Source organism: Rattus norvegicus, chromosome 4 (assembly GCF_036323735.1).
Source record: "Rattus norvegicus strain BN/NHsdMcwi chromosome 4, GRCr8, whole genome shotgun sequence".
Lineage (NCBI taxonomy): Eukaryota > Metazoa > Chordata > Mammalia > Rodentia > Muridae > Rattus > Rattus norvegicus.
This window is the reverse complement of record NC_086022.1, coordinates 52160607-52167201: the sequence shown is the minus strand read 5'-3', so window position 1 is coordinate 52167201 and position 6595 is coordinate 52160607. Positions and strand designations below refer to the sequence as shown.

General features: G+C 40.3%; 1 pseudogene; it reads left to right on the top strand.

Annotated features, from left to right (window-relative positions):
* Nucleotides 1–1702: 1702 nt before the first annotated feature.
* Nucleotides 1703–5774, top strand: LOC134486741 (translationally-controlled tumor protein-like; annotated as a pseudogene).
* The last annotated feature ends 821 nt before the right edge of the window (nucleotides 5775–6595 follow it).

Sequence of the window (6595 nt, the reverse complement as noted above, 5' to 3'; positions counted from 1 at the left end):
TGCAGTCTACCACAGTGATAGGATCTTGGGCAGTTGGTCACATTGCTTCCCCATTCAGGAAGCAGACAAGGTTAGTACTCATGCCCAGATCTTTTTTTTTTCTTTTCTTTTACTTTTTTTCCCTTTTTAATGCACCCTAGAATCTTAATCACTCACCTATGGTGAGTCTGAATTAACCCAACCTAGGAAATCTCTCAGACATTTCCAGAGCTTTGTCTCTGATTGAAGTTCTAGACCTTGTCAAGTTAAAAATCAGTATTGGCTCTCAGTATGTTCTAAGCAGCTCTTTTTCCTTTGGGGCAGAGATCATTTTCTTCTCATCCTAGGAGAGAGTTGTCTTTTGGGATTTTCTAGAGGTCTCTAGCTGATCCAAATGTATTAGACAGCATTCTGCCAGTGCTTGAATAACAGAACTTTTCTGAAAGATGTTAGAAATGGAGATCATGGGGTTGGGGATTCAGCTCAGTGGTAGAGCGCTTGCCTAAGAAACGCAAGGCCCTGGGTTCGGTCCCCAGCGCCGAAAAAAAAAAAAAGGAACCAAAAAAAAAAAAAAAAGAAATGGAGATCATGAGTGTCTCTGAAAAGCTAGTGGTTGAAAACTACTTTTTAGACATTATTAAAAGTATTGACTTAAGAATCCAAGGTCCTTAAACACGCCCAGTTTGCACCAGCCAACAGCAGGAAAGAAGTAACATAAGAATATTTCATGTAAACCCAGTATGTGAACACACTGAGTGTTCTGCCTACAAGCCTCATGTGAATGATCTCCATAGCACTGGTGAAGAAATGCAAAGAAAAATCAACAAGCAAGACTGGCATGTCAAGAATCAAAGCCAGCTTAGTGAGGTGGGGAAAGACAACAAGTGATCGCTACACTCCAGATATCAGCCATTGTGAAAAAAGGTGTTATTAGTCAGGGTTCTCCAGAATAACAGAACTTATAGAATATATATATATGATTATTATATAAATCACTGTATTATATACTATTATATGTTATATGTTGTATATTGTATATTATATTTTATACATTATATAAAATATATAGCAAATATATTATATAAAATATATGGAACTTATATAAAAGGGATTTATTAGAACTTTAATAAAGGTGACAGCCTAGCTAATCCAATAATGTCTAGCTGTGATTGGAAAGATCAAGAACCCAATAGCTGCTCAGAACAAGAGACTAGCTGTCTCAGCTGCTCTTCAGGCTAGATTCCTGAAAAAGCAAGTTCTAATGCCAGTGAAGGAGAAGACTTGCTAGCAAAACGAGAGCAGACAGGCAAAGAGCAAAAGCTTCCTTCTTCCATGTCCTTACCTAGGCTTCCAATTGAAGACATGACCCAGATTTGATCTGGATTAGACATCTACATTAAAGGTGTGATTTCCTACCTCTAACATCTGAAATAGAAGCAAATCTTCCCGTTCCGAATTAAGCAGAAATCCCTCACAGGTGTGCCCTCCATTTGGGGGTTTTAGTTAATTCCAGATATAGTCAAGTTGACAACCAAGAGTAGCCATCACAGAAGGGAAAAATGAAATAGTTCCCCTTTCTGTGGCTTTAATGGCGATTCCTTTATGTTGGTTGCAATGGTTTTGTGTTGGTTTTGGAGCTGGAGCGGGTGTCCACAGAGTTCTAACCACATGCCTCACTTCAATGCAGAACCCATCAACATGGTCTTTCAGCCAACAACCCACCGTTCCGTCATGAGAGCCCCCTCTACCCATGTCCCACTGTTCGGTCATGAGAGCTCCCTCTACCCATGTCCCACCGTTCCGTCATGAGAGCCCCCTCTACCCATGTCCCACCGTTCGGTCATGAGAGCCCCCTCTACCCCTGTCCCACTGTTCAGTCATGAGAGCCCCCTCTACCCCTGTCCCACTGTTCAGTCATGAGAGCTCCCTCTACCCCTGTCCCACCGTTCCGTCATGAGAGCCCCCTCTACCCATGTCCCACCGTTCCGTCATGAGAGCCCCCTCTACCCCTGTCCCACTGTTCAGTCATGAGAGCTCCCTCTACCCATGTCCCAATGTTCAGTCACGAGAGCCCCCTCTACCCACGTCTACCATCTATTACCTGGAGGGGTCTCACTCTCTACGCTTGCCAATGTATTTTAAGCCCCAGTGTCAAAGTTCCTATCTTATTTCAGAGGAAAAGAATGGAAGAGAACAAGACAAATTCTCACGTAAAGCTATGGCGACAGACCCCGGTTCTGAAAAGTCCACAGGACGTTAAATTTTAAGGTAATAAATCAGTATGAGAAAGACTTTTTGAAATCCACTTACATTTTTTCACGGAATATCCCATTATGTATAGATGAAAAGAAAGAGGAGAAATGGAACTGGGCGTTGTCTATAATTTTTTAATATTTGTGTTAAGACTCTATCCTCATACTCATCTTCACATGGCATCTTTCTCTTTATCCAAATTTCAGGAAGCTTACATGAGGAACGTTAATTTAGTGAATGTGAGCTTATTTCTTTGATACATAAAAAAAAATTCTAGTGGTTGGAATAAAATATGTGAAAATAATAATTATGTAATTGAAAAAAGAAAAAGTGTTAATGTAATTAGGGTTTTTTTTTCTTCCCCCAAATTATCTTTTCTACAAATTCTGGTCTTAGCCACATTTAAAAATAGAGGAAAGTACTTTATTTTTAAAAATAAACATGATTAGTACGAGGCTTTAATACATTAAAACTAGTAACAAAAAAAAGGCTTTAGATTATAACACAGCTGCCACATGGCCAGTAATTAAGAAAAGCACTTTGCAAATAGTTATAGATTAAAGACAATTATTCAGTAATGGATGCAAGCGACTATCTAAAATGTCTTATTTAATTGGTTTGGCATTTGAAACTAAAAACTCTAAAGGAGAATTTTAAATAACTGTCATTAAAATAGAACTCAGACTTCTGAACTAATTTAAGTGAAAATTATTCAATGTGTCTAATAGCTGTACACTGAAGTTGAAACTGAAGTTGGGCTATGTGTCTTCATGAATGGAGACTGAATCAGTGATGGATTTGGTGACCAAAATGATGTCAATGTATATGTGTGATCAACGGTGTATATAATGCCTACCTCTGAGAGTCAGTATTCATAATCTCATTATATTACTTGGCTTATGATATTAGACAGTGAATGTAACACATTTCATGTCATAAAGCATAGGGGAGACCTTAAGGTTCTTTTCCCAGGTTCCCATAGATGGATGGTGATCTTCTGTATATAACTAATGGGTCAAGTGGCATTTCCTAAACGCTGTGGACACAGTGAGGGAAGTGTTAGAGGAAGACCGGGATTAGGATGGCTTTGATTCTGCCCAATGTAGATGAAGCCAAACTCAGTTTAAAGCTGAGACCAACATGCCAAACTTCTATGGAGGGATATGGAGACCTCTACTAGCTAGACACGAATAATTACTTTCTGTTCTTTTCCATAAAATCCATAGTGGTGACCTGAGAGCTGGCTCGACTCAACACCCACTCTGAAATCGTTCAAAGGAGAAATGACCCTGACTGCTCATGAGATGCCAGTCTTTTTCTCTGCCGTTACTACCTTGGGTCCTGTCTTCATCTTCTGTGACCTCAGAGAGCAACAAAGAAGCTTTCCCGCCATCAAACTAATCCCCTTTCCTCCTCCTACGCTGCCTAAAAAGCTACAGAGAATGGCTCATTGATCAAACATAGCAATTTGGGAGTCCGCTTAAATCCAGGACAAAACCAGAAGCCAACCCCATTTAATACCTTTTATAAGAGGGTCACATGGACTTGAGAAAGAAAGAAGCGTGAGCAAGAAAAAGCAATCGATGATGGCAAGAATCAATATTTGCATGGTTTATAATAGGGAGGTGGGAGAAAGTGGAAAGTCAGTGAGAGTTCCATTAGTATTCTAAGCTTTCACTGTGCTAAAGGAAAAATAGGACATATTGGACTTGTACCTTTCCTAGTAGGAATACAGGTTAAATTCAGAATAATTTATATGCTAATAAGGATTGTTTTGTAGTATGAAATGGCTCGTGTAGAAATGAGCACTCAGGGGTAAGATTACCCAGAGAAAGAAGGGACTCATACAGTGCATCTTTAATCTAAGGCATACACAGGGGAACCTGAAATGTTCCAGTACAAAAGCTACAAAGAAGCCTAATGCAAGCTCTTAGGGACAGCAGGGCCTTTCTGCATCCTTGTAAGGATGTGACTCAATGAGGGAGCTTTCTTATGAGGGATGCATCAAGCTACTGACGCTTGGTGGATAGGGCCATGCTGTCCCCAAGATTGTTCCAGCCAATGACAGAGTATGACAGCCATAGTCCACCCAGTGCAGTTCCTTTCATAGCTCTAGGGAGGCCCCTGGACCTAGAAGAGGTGTTCTAGGAGTGAAGAAACAGTCAGAATGTCTTACGAAGCCTCTCTTCCTTCCTTCTTTCCTTTCTCATGCATCACTACAAGCTGTGAATGCCCCCTCTCTGCTCGGGCTTTTTCTCTCTGTTGTTGTTTTCCCACAAGTCATCACTATTCATTTTTGGTGGTTTTCTTATTTCTCTTGTCTTTTTCCAGTGTTTGTGTGCATGCATGCTTGCTTGTGGTGAGAGAGAGAGAGAGAGAGAGAGAGAGAGAGAGAGAGAGAGAGAGAGAGTGTGTGTATGCACATTTGCACATGTTGGACATGTGTTGATGTCAATTTCTGTGTATGGCTGCATGTGCAGAGGCCTGAAGTTGGTGCTAGGATTCATCCTTGCAAATTACACCTTAATGGGGCAGTGACTCTACACGCCACCATTGTGTGAGGTCCCATGGCAAGGTTCCCTAATTGAACCCAGAAATGTTTCATACTTATTCTGTCCTGATGTCACCTTCTGAAGGACTTTAACATGTATACAGGATAATCTCAGCCTATTTTGTCAAAGGCAAAGAGTTGCAAGGGCTCCCCATGACAGTGTTAAAGATTATGTGATTTCGATATGAGGTTGGGGACCACACAAGTTGCTCTTTTCTGCCTGTTTTCCACTTCTCCTCCAGCTGCACCCTGCTTGCTCTGCACTGTCAGGCCATTGTCCCCAGCTGTCACAACCTCATGTACCCAGACCTCAACATCATAAAGAGCTGTTCTCCGACATCTACAAGATCCTGAAGATTGCAGACAGGCTGTGCCTGGAGGTGGACGGCAAGATGGTCAATAGAACAGAAGATGCCATCGATGATTTGCTCATTAGTGGAAATGCTTTTCGATGAAGGTCCAGACGGCGAAGCTACTAAAAGCACAGAAGTCACCGGTGTTAACAGTGCCATGAACCATAATTTACAGGAAGAAACCAACCTCACAAAAGAGGCCTACAAAGTACATCAAAGACTACATGAAATCACTCAAAGGCCAACTTGAAGAACACAAACCAGAAAGAGTAAAATCCTTTTATGACTGGAGCTGCAGTGCAAATTAAAGCAAATTAAAGCTAATTTCAATAACTACCAGGTTTTTATTGGTGAAAACATGAATCCAGATGGTATGGTTGCTCTCGTGGACTACCGTGAAAATGGTGTGACTTCCTTTATTCATGATTTTCTTTAAGGTTGGCTTAAAGATGGAAAAATATTAACAAATTGGATCTATCATCTGTCAACATAATTGGCTGCTGCTTACCATCCACACAACACCAGAACGTAGGAAAAATGGGACTGATATCATCTTGAGCTTTTATTTTGACTGTGATTTACTTGGAATGGAGGCATTTCTTTTTAAGAAAAAAGCATGTCATGTGGGTTGTCTAAAAATAAAGTACATATAAATAAAAAATAGATTATGTGACTTCAACACCTCTCTTCAGTCATAAACCAAATTACTATCTTATACTATGCAAGACTTTGTATATTAACCACCTTTTCATTCGAAAGGTAAAAACATTTTAAACTTTAAAGGTAAAATATTTAAAATATGTTTTTAGTGCCACCAATGACATGAACTTGTAAGGAAAACTCACAGGAGTCCATAGCCTAAATTAAAAGTCAAGCCCAAACAACTACAAGAGAATTAAAACTAGCTTTGGCCATGTAGACAGTACTAGGTTTTGTGAATCTGAGCCTTGGATTTCATGACCATTTGAGGTGTAAAGCTACTGAAACCCAAGATAGATGGCAGCCTTTCTTTCTTTTTTTTTTTTTTTTTTTTTTTTTTTTTTTGAGCTGGGGACCAAACCCAGGACCTTGTGCTTGCTAGGCAAGCGCTCTACCACTGAGCTAAATCTCTTGGGAGGCTGGGACAAAAGAATCAAGTTTGAGACCAGCCTGGGCTGCTTCTGGCTCAGGGGTGACTCTCAGAGATTCAGCCTTAACATTGCACTCAGCACCATCCTCAGAAGATCGGACGAAGCTTTGTGATTTTATGAGGTCCCATTTGTCAATTCTTGATCTTAGAGCATAAGTCATTGGTGTTCTGTTCAAGAAATTTTCCTCAGTGCCCATGTGTTCAAAGTTCTTCCCCACTTTTTATTCTACTAATTTGAATGTATGTGGTTTTATATGCAGGTCATTTATCCACTTGGATTTGAGCTTTGTACAGGGCAATAAGAGTGGTTCTATTTGCATTCTTCTACAT